Source organism: Petromyzon marinus, chromosome 49 (genome assembly GCF_048934315.1).
Source record: "Petromyzon marinus isolate PM22_M1 ecotype Great Lakes invasive population chromosome 49, UKy_Petmar_22M1.pri1.0, whole genome shotgun sequence".
Taxonomy (NCBI): domain Eukaryota; kingdom Metazoa; phylum Chordata; class Hyperoartia; order Petromyzontiformes; family Petromyzontidae; genus Petromyzon; species Petromyzon marinus.
Genome location: NC_133715.1, coordinates 14,198,868 through 14,222,769, shown reverse-complemented (window position 1 = coordinate 14,222,769; position 23,902 = coordinate 14,198,868).

The window sequence follows — 23,902 nt, the reverse complement described above, 5'->3', positions numbered from 1 at the left end:
AAATTTGGTAAATTTTGGCAAAAAAAACTGCATAGGTTGGTATGCTGTTTTATTTTTGAGATTTGAAAATGTAATCGTAAAATTTCCCACTTTTTTGCGTAATATATAGGATCCTAAGGCTAAACACAACCAAGGAATGCACTTTTTATTCAAAAATAAAACTATAAAAACTGGGCCAATTTTGCCAAAAAACGGCATAAGTTAAGTGTGCCGATTTGCTTTTTTATACTTGAAATTTTCATGGTGAAATGTCCCACTTTTAACGTAATATATAGCATACTAAGGCTAAATACAAAGGAGGAATTAACTTTTGTCGAAAAATAAAGCTGAAAAAGTTTGGCCAGTTTCAGCCAAAAACGGCATAGGTTAGTATGCCGATTTTCTTATTTTTACTTTAAAATTTAATGGTGAAATTTCCCACTTTTTTACGTAATACAGAGCATACTAATGCTAAACAAAATGGAGGCATTAACTTCTTGGAAAATAAAGCTGTGGAAATTATGCAAATTTTGCCCAAAAACGGCATGGGTTGTGCTGATTTTCTTTTTTGGTACGTGAACATTTAATAATATGTTCAACTTTAAATCAAATACATATACTAAGGGTAAATACAATGGAGGAATTAACTTTATCATGGAAAATGTAGCTATGAAAATGTGGCACATTTTGGCAAAAAACTGAATAGGTGCCCTAACTCTAACCCCTACCCCCCTAAACCTAAACCCTAACCCGTGACCCTTACCCCTAACCTAAACCATAACCCTTAATCCTAACCCCTACCCCAACCCCCTAAACCTAAACCCTAATCCTAACCCCTAATCATAACCCCTAATCCTAACCCTAATCCATATGCCTTTAAACGCATCTCAGCAAGATGAGTTGAATCGTATATGGCGCGACTCTGTCGAGTAGAGTCGAAGGGCAAACACCACTTGCTTGTGTGACTTGTGGAACCGGGGCGGCATTTGCATTGAAGTCAATGATGGGTGTGATTGTTGCCGATTTGTAGCGCACTGTTTGGGAATGCAGTGCGTTTCACTACTTCAGCACCGATGTTCACCAAATATTCAACTGTGTAAACGTATGGGACAGCTTGGGATGTCAATGCAGTAGTTTGTTACTTGAAAATCCGTGAAGAAATAAAGAATTGCAGTGCAAATCGGCCAGTTTCGTTTTAATTACCGGCGCTTGACGTGTTACTTGTGCCCTCTGGTGGACACGTGCAGTACCACAACCATTCAATTCGTGGTTACGTCTGCTATGTGGTGGACATGTGCAGTACAGGCCAACACAGTAGGCCAGCAGTTGCCGCTGTCAGACGTCACCCGCGCATTCCCCGCAGTTGTGAGTCGCTGGTGCTGCGGTGTCCTGGCGTTAGTGCCAAGCGCGGTTGGCTGCAATGAAGCCGTGAAGACACCGCACAGTGCCACTGCTGCTGTTACCGCGCCAGGCACTGCAGTTGTACCATGTGACCACACGGTGGCGATACAGCACCATGTTGTTTAAGTTGTTTAGCGAGTGTCCATAATGGTTAGGTTATTTAGCGAGTGTACATGTTGGTTAAGTTGTTTTAGCGAGTGTCCATGTTCGTTAAGTTATTTAGCGAGTGTCCATGTTGGTTAGGTTATTTAGCGAGTGTCCATTTGGTTAGGTTATTTAGCGAGTGTCCATGTTGGTTAGGTTATTTAGCGAGTGTCCATGATGGTGAGGTAATTTAGTGAGTGTCCATGATGGTTAGGTAATTTAGCGAGTGTCCATGATGGTTAGGTTATTTAGCGAGTGTCCATGTTGGTTAGGTTATTTAGCGAGTGTCCATGTTGGTTAGGTTATTTAGCGAGTGTCCATGTTGGTTAGGTTATTTAGCGAGTGTCCATGTTGGCTAGGTTATTTAGCGAGTGTCCATGTTGGTTAGGTTATTTAGCGAGTGTCCATGTTGGTTAGGTTATTTAGCGAGTGTCCATGTTGGTGAGGTTATTTAGTGAGTGTACATGTTGGTTAAGTTGTTTTAGCGAGTGTCCATGTTGGTTAGGTTATTTAGCGAGTGTCCATGTTGGTTAGGTTATTTAGCGAGTGTCCATTTGGTTAGGTTATTTAGCGAGTGTCCATGTTGGTTAGGTTATTTAGTGAGTGTCCATGATGGTGAGGTAATTTAGTGAGTGTCCATGTTGGTTAGGTTATTTAGCGAGTGTCCATGTTGGTTAGGTTATTTAGCGAGTGTCCATGATGGTGAGGTAATTTAGTGAGTGTCCATGATGGTTAGGTAATTTAGCGAGTGTCCATGATGGTTAGGTTATTTAGCGAGTGTCCATGTTGGTTAGGTTATTTAGCGAGTGTCCATGTTGGTTAGGTTATTTAGCGAGTGTCCATGTTGGTCAGGTTATTTAGCGAGTGTCCATGTTGGTTAGGTTATTTAGCGAGTGTCCATGTTGGTTAGGTTATTTAGTGAGTCTCCATGTTGGTTAGGTTATTTATTGAGTGTCCATGATGGTGAGGTTATTTAGCGAGTGTCCATGATGGTGAGGTCATTTAGCGAGTGTCCATGTTGGTGTGTATGTTGAACTTCTTTCACACCGTACAGAGCCAACTATGCTCATCGAAGGACAACTTACTAAGCTCAAAAAGCAGTTCTAAGTAAAATTTATTTTCAATATAGATTTAAAAAATGCGTAGCTCCAGTGACTTCCTAATATCGGAAGGAAAAACATTCCAGATGGATGCAAAAGTGCATCTGAAAGCGTGCAATGCAGAGACCGTCTTGATTCGATGACTAGCCAAAAGGTGCCGCGAGGATGACCAGAGTTTGCGTGATAATGGCAACAAGGTATTGAGGTTCATTTGTGGCAAGCGCTTTGTATGTAATGAGTGCAACCTTATAATTCATAATAAATGTTTTTGGGTTAGATCGCGTTCTTTATAAATGTGTCGTAACCCTCCACCACCCGACACGGCCAATCAGCAAAAAAGTGTCACGTTGACAAAAGACAAATAGTTCACTACTTTAGCCCACCGGTGTGTTGAAGAGTGAACCCACAAGATCTACAGTTTTAGTACGACGTTTCACTGGTAATTACATCCAGCATCAGTCGATGCTGGGTGTGATTGTTGTTGTGGGGGCTACCGTCCCCCGCCATCACTGAATTGTCGGGGCCGTTGCCCACCGACTCCCCCGTTCCATCCATACCGCTACCTCCCCGGCTGCTCTGTCAGGTCCAGACTACCAACCCCTAATGCCTCGCCCCCCTGTACCTCTGCCTGGGATGTCGACCGCGTTTGCGTAGCTTAATTAGTGGCTCGTGCGCTTTGTGCTCGCGATGCGCTACCCTGTTCAACGGCGGCGTGTCGTGGTGAGCGTGCTCGCAAAGCAAAACCCCGTCCTGCACGGGAATAAACAGGCGCGGCGCGCCCCCGTGGGATTCCCTCCCACCCACGCTCCACGCGCTTAAGCAAAAACAACCACGCCGCAATTACTTGGCTCCGATTTAACGGGCTGTTTACACAGCTGCGTATTCACACACGCCAGGCGCTTAATTCGCTATTAGACAATAGCGCGAGTGCGCGCCCGCCACACCGTCACACAGGCGCGCGAGCGCAAAGCGCTACTGTAGGCCATTGCGCAGGTACACGAGCGCTGGGCACCACCGAAGATATTCGTGTAGGTACGCGCGCGCTGAACAATACTGTAAACGATCGTACAGGTACCGGCACTAAGCACGTTCTACTCCCTTATTCGCTGCAAACAGCCGCGTATGCGCGCGAACACAAAACACTCTGTACACACTCGTACCGGTATGCGAACACCAAACACTCCGTCTCCCTCCTCGCACTCACAGTGACCACGACACAGCTTTATCCTATTAGTGGTTTTATTCCCTGCGAGTATCGAACTAGACTGTGTGTGTGTCAGTACGGACCAGCAGGACAGGTCTAACCTATCTCGCTACTGCCTGATACTTAATGGACCTGTCTGCCCTCTATTTTCTCTCCGAATTTCGTCCCTTTGTCTTACCTCTCTCCCTCGTACTTACGGTCCGACCTCGCAGCGATGGAGGTCGCGGATAGATGATGCTGTAAACAGAATCTAGCTGTTCTCTGCCCCGTCTCACGGACGTACGAGTAACAGTCAGATGACGGCTCCCTGATCCCTCCCTCCTGTTGATCTCCAGTCAAATAAAAAAATGGTCCCTTGCTTCAACAAAGCGTCCCTTTTTATGCTCCTTTCAAAGCCCTCGCAGCGCCCATCCGCGGTGCATCACGGGTCAGGCCGTTAATCTGCAGTGCATCATGGGTAGGGCCGTTAATCCGCGGTGCATCATGGGTAGAGACGCTAGCCCGCGGTGCACCATGGGTAGAGACGGTTAACCCACGCTGCCCCTCTCCCCACCTGTCTGCTGGTCCGTGTGTGTCTTGAGCATCTCCTCACTGCGGTTCTCAGTGAGTTCGCCGTGGTCATTTAATTCTAAGTTAAGCCACGGCGCCGCAGTGCCATTTGGCCTGGGGGGGGGGGGGGTTGCCTGCCAATTCCCTGACCCTGAGAAACCGTGGAGCACCCCCACGAGGGGGGCTCTCGGATAAAAACTCAGGGCAGGTGCCCCCCTCCCTCCCCATGAGGCCCTACTTGAGTGTGTGTGTTTAGGTGGGGGGGGGGGTGGCGGGGGAAGTGCTGTGATGGGAGCCGGGTGGCTTCTCGGTCACAGCAGCACAGCGACGGCTCCGGTTTCGACGGAGCGGCTTCGCTGTTGTGGCACCACATTGTCGATTTGTAGCGCACTGTTTGGGAATGAAGCGCGTTTCACTACTTCAGCACCGATGTTCACCAAATATTCAACAGAGGAAACGTATGGGACAGCTTGGCATGTCAATGCAGTAGTTTGTTACTTGAAAATCCGTGAAAAAAATAAAAAAAATTGCAGTGCAAATCGGCCAGTTTCGTTATTCTTACCGGCGCATGACGTGTTACTTGTGCCCTCTGGTGGACAAGTGCAGTACCACAAGCATTCAATTAGTGGTTACTTCTGCTATGTGGTGGACATGTGCAGTACAGGCCAACACAGTAGGCCAGCAGTTGCCGCTGTCAGACGTCACCCGCGCATTCCCCGCAGTTGTGAGTCGCTGGTGCTGCGGTGTCCTGGCGTTAGTGCCAAGCGCGGTTGGCTGCAATGAAGCCGTGAAGACACCGCACAGTGCCACTGCTGCTGTTACCGCGCCGAGGCACTGCAGTTGTACCATGTGACCACACGGTGGCGATACAGCACCATGTTGGTTAAGTTGTTTAGCGAGTGTCCATAATGGTTAGGTTATTTAGCGAGTGTCCATGATGGTTAGGTTATTTAGCGAGTGTCCATGATGGTTAGGTTATTTAGTGAGTGTCCATGATGGTTAGGTTATTTAGCGAGTGTCCATGATGGTTAGTTTATTTAGCGAGTGTCCATGATGAATCCTTTCAGTCACGAAAGCTTTAAATCGAAATTTAACCGCCTCTACGGGGAGGGATTCCGCACAACCTAAAGATCATTCAACAGACTCCGGGATAAAAAGGCTCAACTAATCGAGTCTCTCACCTTTCTGAAGAGATGCCGCGACTCTAACCCTAATCCTAAACCCTAACCTCTAACCCTAACCCCTAACCCTACCCCTAACCCTAACCCCTAACCCTAAACCCTAACAATTAACCCTAACCCCTAACCCTAAATCCTAACCCTAAACCTAACCCCTAACGCTACCCCTAACCCCTAACCCTAAACTCTAACCCTAAACCCTAACCCTAGCCCTAACCCCTAACCCTAACCCGAAACCCTAACCCTAACGCTAACCCTAACCCTAAACCCTAGCCCTAACCCTAACTCTAAACCCTAACCCTAAAACCCTAACTCTAACCCGTGACCCTTACCCCTAACCCAAACCCTAACCCCTACCCCTAACCCCTAATCCTAACCCCTAATCATAACCCCTAATCCTAACCCTAATCCATATGCCTTTAAACGCATCTCAGCGAGATGAGTTGAATCGTATACGGCGCGACTCTGTCGAGTAGAGTCGAAGGGCAAACACCACTTGCTTGTGTGACTTGTGGAACCGGGGCGGCATTTGCATTGAAGTCAATGATGGGTGTGATTGTTGCCGATTTGTAGCGCACTGTTTGGGAATGCAGTGCGTTTCACTACTTCAGCACCGATGTTCACCAAATATTCAACTGTGTAAACGTATGGGACAGCTTGGGATGTGAATGCAGTAGTTTGTTACTTGAAAATCCGCGAAGAAATAAAGAATTGCAGTGCAAATCGGCCAGTTTCGTTTTTATTACCGGCGCTTGACGTGTTACTTGTGCCCTCTGGTGGACACGTGCAGTACCACAACCATTCAATTCGTGGTTACGTCTGCTATGTGGTGGACATGTGCAGTACAGGCCAACACAGTAGGCCAGCAGTTGCCGCTGTCAGACGTCACCCGCGCATTCCCCGCAGTTGTGAGTCGCTGGTGCTGCGGTGTCCTGGCGTTAGTGCCAAGCGCGGTTGGCTGCAATGAAGCCGTGAAGACACCGCACAGTGCCACTGCTGCTGTTACCGCGCCAGGCACTGCAGTTGTACCATGTGACCACACGGTGGCGATACAGCACCATGTTGTTTAAGTTGTTTAGCGAGTGTCCATAATGGTTAGGTTATTTAGCGAGTGTACATGTTGGTTAAGTTGTTTTAGCGAGTGTCCATGTTGGTTAGGTTATTTAGCGAGTGTCCATGTTGGTTAGGTTATTTAGCGAGTGTCCATTTGGTTAGGTTATTTAGCGAGTGTCCATGTTGGTTAGGTTATTTAGTGAGTGTCCATGATGGTGAGGTAATTTAGTGAGTGTCCATGTTGGTTAGGTTATTTAGCGAGTGTCCACGTTGGTTAGGTTATTTAGCGAGTGTTCATGATGGTGAGGTAATTTAGTGAGTGTCCATGATGGTTAGGTAATTTAGCGAGTGTCCATGATGGTTAGGTTATTTAGCGAGTGTCCATGTTGGTTAGGTTATTTAGCGAGTGTCCATGTTGGTTAGGTTATTTAGCGAGTGTCCATGTTGGTTAGGTTATTTAGCGAGTGTCCATGTTGGTTAGGTTATTTAGCGAGTGTCCATGTTGGTTAGGTTATTTAGTGAGTCTCCATGTTGGTTAGGTTATTTATTGAGTGTCCATGATGGTGAGGTTATTTAGCGAGTGTCCATGATGGTGAGGGCATTTAGCGAGTGTGGTTCGATCTGGGCCAAAGTTCATGGACGGAGCTCAGGGGTACACGCGGGAACGATCGAGAAGGTTCAGAAGGGGGCGTGGTTAGAGGCGGAGCGAAGCCCCGCCTCTAACCACGCCCCCTTCCAGGAGGATATAAGGAGAGGCAGGAAGAGGACTCGGGGTCGGTGTGGAAGCCTGGGTCCGGACTGCATCTCGTCAGCCACCGACCACGTGGCAGCCTCGAGCGAAGCTATCCTGACTCCCGGCGCGCCGTCGACCAGTGGTGCGCGGGGAAGCGAGAGCGAGGGAATCTGCGTGGGAATGGAGGAGCAGTGAGCGAGTGCATACGGCAAGAGAGAGAGAGGGTGACCATCTAAGAGAGTGCAGAGCCGAGCAGTCATCACTAATAAAGGAAAGACGCAAATCTCAACGTGTCATGGAAGTCGTTTATTAAATTAAGGTGAAATACAATGGAGGAATTAACTTTTTATCGAAAACTAAAGCTGTGAAAGTTTGGCCAGTTTCAGCCAAAAACGGCATAGGTTAGTATGCCGATTTTCTTATTTTAACTTTTAAATTTAATGGTGAAATTTCCCACTTTTTTACGTAATACAGAGCATACTAATGCTAAACAAAATGGAGGAATTAACTTATTGGAAAATGAAGCTGTGAAAATTATGCAAATTTTGCCCAAAAACGGCATGGGTTGTGCTGATTTTCATTTTTGGTACGTGAACATTTAATAATAATATGTTCAACTTTAAATCAAATACATATCATACTAAGGGTAAATACAATGGAGGAATTAACTTTTTCATGGAAAATGTAGCTATGAAAATGTGGCACATTTTGGCAAAAAACTGAATAGGTGTCCTAACCCCTAACCCTAACCCCCTAAACCTAAACCCAAACCCTAACCCGTGACCCTTACCCCTAACCCAAACCATAACCTTTAATCCTAACCCCTACCCCAACCCCCTAAACCTAAACCCAAACCCTAACCCCTAATCCTAACCCCTAATCATAACCCCTAATCCTAACCCTAATCCATATGCCTTTAAACGCATCTCAGCGAGATGAGTTGAATCTTATACGGCGCGACTCTGTCGAGTAGAGTCGAAGGGCAAACACCACTTGCTTGTGTGACTTGTGGAACCGGGGCGGCATTTGCATTGAAGTCAATGATGGGTGTGATTGTTGCGGATTTGGAGCGCACTGTTTGGGAATGCAGTGCGTTTCACTACTTCAGCACCGATGTTCACCAAATATTCAACTGTGTAAACGTATGGGACAGCTTGGGATGTCAATGCACTAGTTTGTTACTTGAAAATCCGCGAAGAAATAAAGAATTGCAGTGCAAATCGGCCAGTTTCGTTTTTATTACCGGCGCTTGACATGTTACTTGTGCCCTCTGGTGGACACGTGCAGTGTTGTATATATAGGTGTTATGGAAATTGATGAAAATAATGAAAATTAAATGAAATTTGAAATTTGCATAATTTATCCGAAATTATTATGCGCATAAATAATGCTGATTCGAGAGATAATCGTATTAATTTATGCGAGTGGGCGTGGTTAGGATAATGCAGGTCATTATGGATTGTCAGGTCGAGCCTCGGTGACTAGGATTGTGTTATGAATTGGAATGACGCAATTAATCGTATGCAGTGACGCAGGCGTTGTGAGCGTGAATGAGTGGGAGTCGATTCGACTCTGCTCTTTAATTCCGTATTATCGATAAGGATACGATTACTCTCGATTGAACATTACGAATTATGTGTGTTATGGATTATGTGTGGTGATAGTGTGCTTATGATAGGTCCCCAGGATTCAGATCTCATACGCAGAACAATATTATGCAGAATTTCAGGAAGAATCACACACAAACCATCTGCTTTAATCAATTTTATTTCTAGCTAACTTAAATTTTTGGATAATATGAAAACTCAATCTCGGGATTTTGGAATTTCAACACAGCGTTAACATGATACCATCACGATTGCGTTGTTTCACCTCGATAGCGGCACCTGTGGTTAATTCCCGACGCGTAACGCAATCGATCGGTTGTTGAGAGAGAGATTAAAAACAAGCGAACTATTCTATCAAAACCTTAACCTTATAATATGCAAACTCGTATTCTTGAATGATTACACAACACGGCACTCGGTCTTTGATTCGTATCCAATCCTTAACACATTCTGATATGCGAAATTATTATGCTTGAAATCGTCAGCACAGTACCACGGCGATGTTCGTTCATTGATTCATCAACGATTATGCAATTAAAGCGTTCGACTGAAATAATTCTGATTGCCTCATCAACGTAACTCAATGGGTGGCGATGTTTTTCGTTATCAGCTAATAGTTTACGTAGTTATCATGAGTCTTGTATGTTTAATGGGAGGGTTGTTGATTTCTTGCGTTGAGCAAACGCCTAGGTTGATTTCCTCGTCAAAAAAAATGTTTGTTCGTTGTGTAGCGGTGGGGGAGTGAGGAGGGAGTGTGTGGAGGAGGGGTTGCATACGACCGGCTGCCAGTTTCTGTCCACCGCTGGCTGGATGAGTCACCACGACGCTCGCCGTCGTCGCGCCGATGGGTGTTGAGTGCGGGGCCGCTTCCCTCTCAGCCCTGGTGACGCGAAGTTGCGCGCTGTAGCACGCTGGTGGCACGCTGTTGGCACGCGCTGGTGCTGGTGGCACGCTGGTGGCGCACTGTTGGCACGCGCTGGTGCTGATGCTGATGGCACGCTGGTGGCGCGCGCTCCCTCTCCTTGAAGATGCGCGAACGCGCCCGTGCTGGTTCGCTGATAGCAGTTTCTCTCCACTGCTGGCTGAGCTGCTGCACGCTCTTGCTTGGCGTTGGTGGCCGCGCTCTTTCTCCTCGAAGATGCGCGAACGCGCCCGTGCTGATTCGCTGACAGCAGTTTCCTCCACTGCTGGATGAGCTGCGCCGGTGCATGCTCTTTCCGCTGCTGTAGTATCTGACGCTGCGCTCGCGGGCGACAGGTAAAGTTTTTCTTCTGCTGAGTGAGCCGAGTCGCACGCGCTCTCTTTGTTGAGGTTGTTGGCGGCTCTCTGACAGCAGGTTTCCTCCACTGCTGTATGACTCAAGTCGCACGCGCTTGGTCACTGGTTTGCTGAAGTTGTTGGCGGCTGCTCGTGCTTTTCCGCTGCTGGTTGAGCCACGTTGCACGTGCTTTCTTTGTGGAGATGCTCGAGCGCTCTCAGCGCTGATTCGCTGATACTTTGTTGGCGGCTGGTCAAGCTTTTTCTTCAGTTGAGTGAGTTGAGCCGCACGTGCTCTCTCTGTTGAAGTGCGCGAACGCGCCCGTGCTGGTTCGCTGACAGCAGGTTTCCTCCACTGCTGTATGACTCACTTTTGTTGATACATCGCGACTCAGTGATCCTCGCTACTCAGCGAGGCTCGGAGCCAGCCGCTCCATGCGACTGCTCGTCCTGTGGACGTCTTGACTCGCTGATCTGTCTTGACTCTTGACTTAACTTCACTGACTTTTGAAAATGCGGCTGACCGTTATATTCAAAAACAATTCTCTCTGCGCAGTGGAAAAGGGGGGGGGGGCGGGGTCTGTGTGTGTGAGTTCGTGTGTGTGTACAGATGGCTCCTGCGATAACGATCTGTTTGCCCTGGCGTGAAATTCCTCTCTCGCGCTCTTTGGGAGAGACAAAGGTGGTCGGGAGCACCTATCTCTTTATACTTTCGACTTATATTTCTCAAATACCATTTGGTCCCATGTTCGCCACGACTCGTGTTTGTAACTACGTCCTTCCGACACCTCTCGGTTTACCGAGGTTCGAATTGTTATGATGGAATTATTAAAAAGAAAAATAATTTTCATCCTGAGTTTAAGAGGTCCGTTTCCAGATTGTTGGAATCCATATCCCTTGGTTCTGTAAGGTTCTATAATGGAATATCGTTTAAGGTTAACACGTTATTATTAATGTTATATTGCAGTTTCTTTAAAACTTGTTTGTCTGGTTGCCGTGTGTGGGGTGGGGTGTGTCTCCTCATCAAACCCGGCTGGCTTTTCCAGATGGCCCCTTGTGATAAGGTGTAATTCCTGCTTCTCCGCGCTGTGAGAGAGACAAAGGTGGTCGGGGTTGCTTGGGATATTGTTTAAACTCTTTCGTAAGTTTGCCCGTTCGCCTCATTCCTTCTCGATAACCTTTGATGTTACTCGGTATTTTGTCTCCAAGCATTGTTTTAACAGTAAAAGTATTAAAGGTGAAAATCATTTGATAGCGAATTATTGGATAATAATTCACTGATGTATCTGGTGACCTGGTCTTGATTGGAGTGAGCGCGAGGACCGCTAACTTTAGCTAATTCTTGTTATTGCATTTTAAATTTGAACCGTTGTTTTAAAAAAAAATAGTTTAACCCGTGGGCGTCCTCATTTCTGGCTTGCGGAGGGCTTCCCTCTGCGTGACCTCCCTTAGGGCACATCAAACTCTTGTTCATCTGGAGATTTTCGCCGATAGCTGTTACATCCTCGCCTTGAGAGTTTTATTATTTCTTTATATATATATATATATGGCCTGTTTATGACCGACATCTGGTTTTTCGTGTTTCTGGCTTACGGGTTTGATTCATTAAAAAAATATATATATATTGTTTGTCACGAAAGAAAGGAAAAAGAAATCTAGGTGTATGCATCCGTAAATATTCTTATGGATATTAATTGTGGAAAAAGGGCCGTATACAACAGCAGTACCACAACCATTCAATTCGTGGTTACGTCTGCTATGTGGTGGACATGTGCAGTACAGGCCAACACAGTAGGCCAGCAGTTGCCGCTGTCAGACGTCACCCGCGCATTCGACGCAGTTGTGAGTCGATGGTGCTGCGGTGTCCTGGCGTTAGTGCCAAGCGCGGTTGGCTGCAATGAAGCCGTGAAGACACCGCACAGTGCCACTGCTGCTGTTAGCGCGCCAGGCACTGCAGTTGTACCATGTGACCACACGGTGGCGATACAGCACCATGTTGGTTAAGTTGTTTAGCGAGTGTCCATAATGGTTAGGTTATTTAGCGAGTGTACATGTTGGTTAAGTTGTTTTAGCGAGTGTCCATGTTGGTTAGGTTATTTAGCGAGTGTCCATGTTGGTTAGGTTATTTAGCGAGTGTCCATGTTGGTCAGGTTATTTAGCGAGTGTCCATGTTGGTTAGGTTATTTAGCGAGTGTCCATGTTGGTTAGGTTATTTAGCGAGTGTCCATGTTGGTTAGGTTATTTAGTGAGTCTCCATGTTGGTTAGGTTATTTATTGAGTGTCCATGATGGTGAGGTTATTTAGCGAGTGTCCATGATGGTGAGGTCATTTAGCGAGTGTCCATGTTGGTTAGGTTATTTAGCGAGTTTCCATGTTGGTTAGGTTATTTAGCGAGTGTCCGTGATGGTTAGGTTTTTTAGCGAGTGTCCATGTTGGTGTGTATGTTGAACTTCTTTCAAACCGTACAGAGCCAACTATGCTCATCGAAGGACAACTTACTAAGCTCAAAAAGCAGTTCTAAAGAAAATTTATTTTCAATATAGATTTTAAAAATGCGTAGCTCCAGTGACTTCCTAATATCGGAAGGAAAAACATTCCAGATGGATGCAAAAGTGCATCTGAAAGCGTGCAATGCAGAGACCGTCTTTATTCGATGACTAGCCAAAAGGTGCCGCGAGGATGACCAGAGTTTGCGTGATAATGTCAGCAAGGTATTGAGGTTCATTTGTGGCAAGCGCTTTGTATGTAATGAGTGCAACCTTATAATTCACAATAAAGGCTTTTGGGTTAGATCGCGTTATTTATAAATGTGTCGTAACCCTCCACCACCCGACACGGCCAATCAGCAAAAAAGTGTCACGTTGACAAAAGACAAATAGTTCACTACTTTAGCCCACCGGTATGTTGAAGAGTGAATCCACAAGATCTACAGTTTTAGTACGACGTTTCACTGGTAATTACATCCAGCATCAGTCGATGCTGGGTGTGATTGTTGCCGATTTGTAGCGCACTGTTTGGGAATGCAGCGCGTTTCACTACTTCAGCACCGATGTTCACCAAATATTCAACAGAGGAAACGTATGGGACAGCTTGGTATGTCAATGCAGTAGTTTGTTACTTGAAAATCCGTGAAAAAAATTAAGAATTGCAGTGCAAATCGGCCAGTTTCGTTTTTATTACCGGCGCTTGACGTGTTACTTGTGCCCTCTGGTGGACAAGTGCAGTACCACAAGCATTCAATTAGTGGTTACGTCTGCTATGTGGTGGACATGTGCAGTACAGGCCAACACAGTAGGCCAGCAGTTGCCGCTGTCAGGCGTCACCCGCGCATTCCCCGCAGTTGTGAGTCGCTGGTGCTGCGGTGTCCTGGCGTTAGTGCCAAGCGCGGTTGGCTGCAATGAAACTGTGAAGACACCGCAGAGTGCCACTGCTGCTGTTACCGCGCCGAGGCACTGCAGTTGTACCATGTGCCCACACGGTGGCGATACAGTACCATGTTGGTTAAATTGTTTAGCGAGCGTCCATAATGGTTAGGTTATTTAGCGAGTGTCCATATTGGTTAAGTTGTTTTAGCAAGTGTCCATGATAGGTTATTTAGCGAGTGTCCATGATGGTTAGGTTATTTAGCGAGTGTCCATGATGGTTAGGTTATTTAGCGAGTGTCCATGATGGTTAGGTTATTTAGCGAGTGTCCATGATAGTTAGTTTATTTAGCGAGTGTCCATGATGAATCCTTGCAGTCACGAAAGCTTTAAATCGAAATTTAACCGCCTCTACGGGGAGGGATTCCGCACAACCTTAAGATCATTCAACAGACTCCGGGATAAGAAGGCTCAACTAATCGAGTCTCTCACCTTTCTGAAGAGATGCCGCGACTCTAAGGTAATACCAACCGCATTTACACTAACCTCTGCTGCTGCAACTTCTCTCAATGCAAAACAAATTCTAGCTAGAACTAGCTTCGCTCTTATCTCGGAAAAAATCAGACTTACACGCACCGAACTCGATCAGTTAGACAAGACACTCTACAAATCACACTTAACATTGACAGCAACAATGTCTACATCGGATTGGGAACATGTAGACAATATGACTACCTCTTCGGCTGCCACTATGTCGACCAAATGTAGGGACAATTTGATTTCCAAATTCAATCACCTCTCCAACAAAAAATCGGATCCACACACCGAAAAGATAGACGTCAACAAAGTCGTAATTAATCGCAGTAACAGTTTCATTTCTGATGGTCTGAAATCCGTTTTAGCTAAAGGTCTAAACTTTGCTGTCACACCGAGACACTTACCGGTTAATTATATAATTTCCCATGTCGACGTTGCACTCAAGGACTTGAGTCACATCTCTGCAGACGTAGCAAGATCTGAAATCGCTGCAACCCTCAAAAACGCTAAGTTGCCACCCAGCAACATCAGCAAAGACGAACGTTTTGAATTATCTCAATTAAAAAAGAGAGATGATATTGTCGTCCTCTCAGCCGACAAGGGCAATGCCACTGTCATCATGGACAAAACAGAATATAACAACAAAATTCAAGAACTACTCAACGATGGCAGCTATACAAAAATAAAAAGAGATCCCACCAACAGCCTGGTTACCAAAACGAACAAAATCATCTCTGATTCAACAGCATTAATTGATGAGACCAAACAGTTCTCGTTGAAACCCTCTGCTGCCAGACCACCAAGATTATATGGCCTTCCAGATACACAAAGAAGATACACCCCTTCATCCCATCGTCTCTACTATCAACTCCCCCACCTATAAACTGGCACGTTTTCTTGCTGATATACTGCGACCTTTCACTGGAAAAAACACCTCTGCGGTACTAAATTCTACTCACCTGGTATCGACAATCACAGGCATTTCCCTGTCTCCAGACGACCTGCTTGTCAGTTTTGATGTGCTGTCCTTGTTCACCAAAGTCCCGGTACCTGACACCTTCGCTATCATTGAAGACCTGGTTCATCAAGGACTGCATACTGATGTACCCCCCCTGGTGAGACATTGCTTAACCAACACATTCTTCACCTGGAATGGAACTTTCTACAAACAAACTGAGGGCACCCCAATGGGCTCCCCCCTATCTCCGGTTGTAGCCAACGTATTCATGGAAAAATTTGAAACTGACACCATCCAGACTGCCACTCTACGCCCGACCTTATGGAAGAGGTACGTGGATGACACCTTTGTCATCTGGCCACATGGCCAGCCTGCTCTAGACCAATTCCGCGACCACATCAATTCCATACACCCAGCCATCAGATTTACCATGGAGGTCGAAAAAGATGGCAAACTACCCTTTTTGGATGTCTTAATTAAAAGGAGACATGATGGTTCAATGAGCCACTCTGTCTACAGGAAAGCTACCCATACAGATGCTTACTTGAAACCGGATTCCCACCACCATCCATCCCAGAAGAATTCCCTCATCAAGACTCTATACCATAGAGCCCAATGCATTTCCGACCAGGAACACATTACCAGTGAACTCAAGCACGTACACCAGGCTCTCAGGGCTAATGGTTACTCTGACTACATTCCGCAAAGCCATCACTCCAGTCATAAAGAAGGATCCTCTTGTGGAGCCACTCAAAACCATCACCTTACCCTACATTGCAGGGGTCACTAAAAGATCTCCAAAATCCTGAATAAACACAAGATCCAGGTCCGATTCAACACAGTACATAAAATCCGTGATCTAGTTCCATCTGTAAAAGATGCTGTTCCAGACATACAGTACCCGGGCGTTTACAAACTAATGTGCCTCTGTGGTAGTAGCTGCATTGGAGAAACCAAACGACATATCCCAGACCGCATCTGCGAACGTAAAGCAGACTTGAAACATGGTAGAACGAACTCCTCTGCCGTGGCAGATCACTGTTATAATTCAGTGGGCTCACATGACATTGACTTCTCCAAGACGGAGGTTCTTTGCAAACCAACCGGCTACCATGAGAGATTCGTTCATGAGGCCATTCACATATACAAGCACAGAGACAATTTCAACCGAGAAGATGGATTCTGGCTTAGTAACCATTGGAAAGATGTTTTAAACCATTTCCATTCTTAATTAATTGTATTTTACGATGACCTTCAGACCGCAGCTCTTTCGCTGGCATTGACTCTTAATACCTCTCACACCACGGTTAATGGTATGGTTTACAACATGGAGTATAACAGCGCCTCGCAGCTGTCTCTCTCCCCCTCCTCTGTTCCGACCATGGATGAACTCGTCCGTCTGATCGGGGCCCGTTAGCTATCCGTGTTGCTAAAGTTGAGGGTAAGAATCCACCCATTTTTTCGCCATATAGCATTGTGATATATAACGACTTATTGTTGGTAGCTTAGCTGATTGGAGAATATATAGAGTTTATTGATAACATTGAGGTAATTTATATTTTAGTTTTTTATTGTTTTTTATTGGTTCACTATATAGTATTCATTATATATTGTAGTGTATACCCAGTTACTGTGAATAGCTCAGATGTGTAGGCCTTGACTTCAACATAGCCATTTCTGAGACCAGTCACAAGCTAATCACTCAGTTATTTCAATGCTAAATTCGCCTAAATATTTCAATGCTAAATTATCCTGTTTGATTTGTACAAGGTGCCTCTGTGAATGTGTAAGCTCTGACTTTAACATAGCTATTTCTGTGACCAGTTACAAGCTAATCACTCAGCTATTTCAATGCTAAATTCTATGCTAATTCCTTTGTCAAGGGGTGCCTCTGCGGATGTGTATGCTTTAACTTAGCTATTTCAATGCTAAATTCTATGCTAATTCCTTTGTCAAGGGGTGCCTCTGCGGATGTGTATGCTTTAACTTTAACATAGCCATTTCTGTGACCAGTCACAAGCTAATCACTCAGCCATTTCAATGTTAAATTCAATGCTAATTCCTTTGTCAAGGCGCTTTGTTTCTTCTCGCACAGCTTAAAGGTCGCGATCTGAGCGTGGCTTTTTCACTCCAATGCTGTCCTCCAGACAGTCTCGTCCCTTCACCTGATGAAGGCCGCTTGTGTTGTGGCCGAAACGTCGTGAGAATATTATTGTGTTATTTTATTTTATCAATTTATTATTTTATTCTCATTCTACGTGACTTTACCGAAAGAACCAAAGAAGACGAATCCTTGCAGTCACGAAAGCTTTAAATCGAAATTTAATCTGAATTCTGTCAACATCCATCCCTGGATTTTTCATTCAAAGTGACGCCGAAACCCCCGGTAGAGGAAAAGCCAACAAAGCCAGCTCCTGAAGAGAGTGGCGCTCCGCCTCAAGAACCAACTGCACCGAAGGACAAGACACCCCCACCTCCAACCTCCGGCAACAAGGAGCCAGAACCTTCACCCTCAGGAGGGCCAGGTGTGTTTCGTTTGCAAGTTTTTTTAATGTACATATGTTTATACCGGCCATATAGTTCTTATGAACAAAATAGCGCAGAATGCGCGTATATTTCTCAGATCTCAGAAATGAAATAGGGTTGTCCTGGAAGTCAGGAATGGTTGCCCACATCCGTAATATGCGTTATAGATTGCATGTTATAGGCTGCAGAGGGCAGGATACCACATTTCTTTATTTTGCTGTACTTACATGTCCCCAAGTCAATGCAATGTACATTCTGTGAACACCCAATGCCTGGCTTTTCTTTCAAAAAAACACCGAAACCTCCGGTAGAGGAAAAGCCAACAAAGTGATCTCCTGAAGAGAGTGGCGCTCCGCCTCAAGAACCAACTGCACCGAAGGACAAGACACCCCCACCTCCAACCTTTGGCAACAAGGAGCCAGAACCCTCACCCTCAGGAGGGCCAGGTGTGTTCATGTTGTTAGATTACATATATGCAGGAAGTATACTGCTTAGGATCAAAGCAAATAATGTGACTTAATTGGTTAGATTCCATCAACTAATTAGACTTGCGCCTGGATGAGATTTAGATGGGGGACAATCTGTTTAACATGCCATCGGCTGCATATTTATAATGTGGACTACAGAGGGAAGAATGCCACACCTCTTTATTGTGATGTACTTCCATGCTCCCTCATCCCACGTTCACTAAACCGCACTGAAGAGCATGATGAAGGATGGGGAAACAACCCCCCCAACCCAGACACCGTTGGGAGGCTTTAATTAATCAGTGTATTGGCAAAGAGCTTGACGTTATTTAGTCTCACCTTTCAGTAACTTATTTGTAATGCAGATTGAAAGTATTGTCTGAAGGTTGCTTACAACATTTTACAAGGTTCAACTGGAAATGTATGAGTAATCTGAAATCTGTCAACATCCATCCCTTGCCATTTCTTTCAAAGTGACACCGAAACCCCCAGGAGAGGAAAAGCCAACAAAGCCAGCTCCGGCTGAGAGTGGCGCTCCTCCTCAAGAACCAACTGGACCGAAGGACAAGACACCCCCACCTCCAACCTCCAGCGGCAAGGAGCCAGAACCATCACCCCCAGAAGGGCCAGGTGTGTTCATTTTATAAGATTATATATACAGGAAGTATACTGCTTATGATCAAATCAAACAATGTGACTTAATTTGTTAGATCTTAGAAACTAATTAGGACTTGTTTATGGATAGGTGTTGGATAGCTGACAATCTGTGCAACAGATGTCATAGGCTGAATATTTACAACATAGACTTCACAGAGCAGAATGCCACACCTCTTAATTGTGATGTACTTCCATGCTCCCTCATCGGACGTTCAATAAACTCCAATGAATAGCATGATGAAGGATGGTAAAATAACCCCCCCCAACGCAGACACCGTGAGGAGGATTTAATTGAGCAGTGTATTGGGAAACAGCTATACATGATTTAGTATAACTTTCAAGTAAATTATTCGAAATGCCAATTGAAAATATCGACTGAAGGTTGCTTACAACATTTTACAAGGTTCAACTGAAAATTCATGAGCAATCTAAATTCTGTCAACATCCATCCCTTGCTTTTCTTTAAAAGTGACACCCAAACCCCCGGTTGAGGAAAAGCCAACAAAGCCAGCTCCTGAAGAGAGTGGTGCTCCTCCTCAAGAACCAACTGGAGCGAAGGACAAGACACACCCACCTCCAACCTCCAGCAACATGGCGCCAGAACCATCACCCCCAACACCAGGCCCAGGTATCATATTGGAATTAGTTGCAAAATCAAATATGGATAATATATTAAATGCAATCAAATGTTCAATTCAAGCAACCATATGCTCTGGTAGGGTCGGGACATTGCCGGTTACAAAAATCTATCGAAGGGTCCTGAATAATTGTAAAAGTGTGATTTTGTCCTGCTTTATAGTCTTCTGGTCCCATACTTGGCTCATTATACTGGAACAGGGTGGGACTAATGAACTCTAGGCTGGGTTCGTAGCGGAATAGGAGTAAATTACTGAGCAGTAGGTCAGCTTGTTTCCGCGTGAAACTACCAACGATGTGGGCAGTGCTGGTGATTAAGGCAGCGTATCTATTTAAAAGTGGGTCATGCTAACAGGAGTTGGCAGCTCACTGTTCTTTAGCTTTGAGCCTCCACAACATTCTAAAGGTTTACGTGCGGTTAATTCAGGATGAAGAGACTCATTGTATACTTCCTGTGCAAAATGATATGCAAAGTTTTTTGTACGCTCATAGCAATGGAGCATTCATAGTTTTGAAAAAAAAATTAGCTTTCAGAACATTACCGTGGAGAAACAGGAGTTGATATATATTGTTATCGTTTGAAGACTGATTAAGAATGTATCTTTGCAGAAGACTGTACTCCAGGCTGGTCTGACTGGTACCATGAGCAATATCCTGATGAAGAAAATGGCGGAGATGAGGAATCTTACCAGAAGGTCATAGCCTCAGGGAAAGTGGTTTGTCTGCCTGACTCACCGGTGCAAAACATTGAATGCAAAGCCGAGAGATTCCCCAATACCCCATGGCAGGAATTGGGCCAGACAATAACTTGTGACAAGAGTAAAGGACTGAAATGTGTCAATGAGGATCAAGGAGGACTGCCATGTTACAACTACAAGATCAGATTCTGCTGCTCCACAGCAGGTGGACCCCCTGCACCAACTCCATCTAAAGCAAGCCCAGGTACCATTCTGGAATTAGTTGCAAAATCACATGGATAATATATTAAATGCCATCATTTTTTTTGTTGGATCAGGTAAATGTGTACTTAAATGCACCACCACCTGGCACAGCCAATCAGTGAGGTTTGCACTCTTCCTACAGAACCAACTGCATCGAAGGACAAGACACCCCCACCTCCAACCTCCGGCATCAATGAGCCAGAACCATCACCTCCAGAAGGGCCAGGTGTGTTCATTTTGTAAGATTATATATATATACTAGCGGTAAGTACCCGGCGTAGCCCGGGTAAAAAAATCTATTTCAAAACTTCTCTTTAAAACCGTACATTTACATACACAGATAGTAAGCTGTTATGAAAGCCCTGTGGGCCGTTTGTCCATTTCTGCACCAACGAAATTATAAGAAGCTTGCACAAGTCCAGAAAGTTATAGAAAGTGGGGGGTAAATAGTTTATCTAAAAGGTTTCTGAAAATTGTCGACCCCCCCCTCAAAAATATCTTTACCCCTGCATAGGTATATATACCCTACATAAAACAGAGGAAGTAGTATCTGTTGACTCTGTAGTTGTATCTAATGACTGTATCTACTGAGCCAGTAGTAGCTACTGACTGTGTAGTAGTATTTAGTGACTGTAATAACTACTGACCGTAGCAGTATTTACTGGGCCTACAGTAGTATCTACCAACTCTACAGCAGTAACGACTGTCTAGTAGTATCTGCTGACTCTATAGTAGTATCCACTGACTATAGTAGTAACTACTAACTCTAAAGCAGTATCTACTAAATGTATAGGAGTAACAATTGACTCTATAGCAGTAGTTACTGACCGTAGTAGTATCTACTGACTGTGTAGTAGTATTTGCTAACTGTAGCAGTATTTAATGACTGTAGTGGTATATACCGACTGTTTTAGTATCTACTAACTCGATATAGCAGTATCTACCAACTCGATAGCAGTATCTACTATCACTACAGCACTGCATACTGTGGTGCTACCTGCTATGATTACAGCAGTGCATACCGACTGGTGGTACCTGCTATTATTATAGCAGTGCATACTGATTGTGGTGGTACCTGCTATGATTACAGCAGTGCATACTGATTGTGGTGGTACCTGCTATTATTACAGCAGTGCATACTGATTGTGGTGGTACCTGCTATTATTACAGCAGTGCATATTGTGATGGTACCTGCTATGATTACAGCAGTGCATACTGACTGTGGTGGTACCTGCTATGAATACACCGTGCTGTGGTGGTACCTGCTATGATTACAGCAGTGCATACTGCTGTGGTGGTACCTGCTATGATTACAGCAGTGCATACTCCTGTTGTGGTACCTGCTATAATTACAGCACTGCATACTGCTGTTGTGGTACCTGCTATGATTTCAGCAGTGCATACTGCTGTGGTGGCACCTGCTATGATTACAGCAGTGCATACTGCTGTGGTGGTACCTGCTATTTCAGCATTGCATACTGCTGTGGTGGTACCTGCTATGACTACAGCATTGCATGCTGACTGTGGTGGTATCCTGCTATGACTACAGCAGTGCATACCGACTATGGTGGTTCCTGCTATGATTACAGCTTTCACTACACTAGTACATGCTGACTCTATCTATCTTATATATGAAAGGAAAAGTTGTGAATATGTGTCTGTTCGAAATGTCTGTTCCTTTCACCTGAAGACGGCCGCTTGCATTGTGGCCGAAACGTCGTGAGAATTTTATCGTGTTATTTTATTATTTTATTCTCATTCTACGTGACTTTACCGAAAGAACCAAAGAAGATGCTTAGCATACTTGCCGACAACATAGGGTTAATCTATCTTATGGTTGGTATTGTTTCACTTGCATCACACTGGGATTTGAGCATACAGCGTTGTAATACTTTTTTTAAGATTTGCTGGTTTATCCATTATGTGATCTCTGTGATCTCACTGTGATCTCTACATTGGGTCAAACTTAACATCTCTTAATGTTCGATGGCTTGTGCACCAGATCTTATTTATTCACGATGTACTTACAAAAAATTCCGCAGACTACCTACTGGATCTCCTCTCTGTTTCAAAGAACAAATTTGACCTCAGGTCTTCGCTCATTTACCAGCTTCACATTCCCTATTGCCGTACAAAAACTGGAGGAAGGGCCTTTGCTATTGATGCCCCCAGGGTCTGGAATGTTATTGCCAATAAACTGCAACTTGAATCACTACCTATGAGATCTTCACTCAAAACTGCTCTAGAGGAGTTGTACAACCCTAGCTGCCACTGCTATTCAGTGGCCTAAAATATGGCTCTAGATTTTGGTCTTATAATTTATTTATGTAGTTTATTGTTAAAAATTCGGTCACAGTCCCTATGATCACTGTTTCATTGGATTTATGGCTTTTATTTTGGTGATTTCGAAAAGTTTTTTTTTTGGCCATGTTTTTGTTTATTGTAGTACGAAGTTAGACTGATGGCCTTAATCTTAGTTGTCTTGTGGTTGTTGTTGTTATTTGACTTGCATCCCACTGGGATTTTTGCACACAGCGTTGGTGTACGGTGCTATTTCAGGAATATTTTGATATTTTTTTCCTGTATTTTCTGTTTGCACAGTCACATAATCACTTTAAGATGTTTTCTTGTTCATGTTTTTTGTTTGTTGCGGTTGCACCCGATTCAAGAGCCGAATGGCTCACAGGGCTATACCAAATAAATGAACTATGAACTATGATATTCTTAGTTTTTACGGTAAAGTCACGTTGAAGAGAAACAACAAAATAACAAATTATATATAAAACAATAAAACATTCTCACGACGTTTCGACCATAACTCAAACGGTCATCATCAGGTGTGTCGGTTTGCATAAATTTATTTGTAAAACGGCACATTTATTTATTTATAAAAAACGTTGGCGTCACGCGCAGCGATTGGCAGTTTGCCCAGGACTAGTCCATCTATTTTTTTTGAAAAGAGGAGGGGGGAGACGAATTTTTTTTTTTTTTATAATGTATGCTGTCTGAAAGCCACTGTAAGCGTGAACAATCAATCAAGAACTGAAATGATTTATCAAATCTTTCCAATGATTGCTAAGATAGAATCCATCTTCTCGGTTGAAATTGTCTCTGTGCTTGTATATGTGGATAGCCTCATGAACGAATCTCTCATGGAAGCCAGATGGCTTACAAAGAACCTCCATCTTGGAAAAGTCAATGGCATGTGAGCCTACTGAATTAGAACAATGATCTGCTACGGCCGAGGTGTTGGTCCTACCGTGTTTAAGGTCTGCTTCATGTTCACGAATGCGGTCCGAGACATGGCGTTTGGTTTCTCCAATGTAACTACTACCACAGAGGCAACTTAGTTTGTAGACACCAGGGTATTGTATGTCCGGAATCACATCTTTTACAGACGGAACCAGATCACGGATTTTATGTAATGTGTTGAAACGGACCTGGATCTTGTGTTTATTCAAGATTTTGGAGATCTTTTTTGTGATCCCAGCAATGTAGGGTAAGGTGATGGTTTTGAAAGGCTCCTCAAGAGGGTTCTTCTTCATGGTTTGAGTGATAGCTTTGCGGATTGTATAGTCGGAGTAACCATTAGCCCTAAGAGCTTGGTGTACGT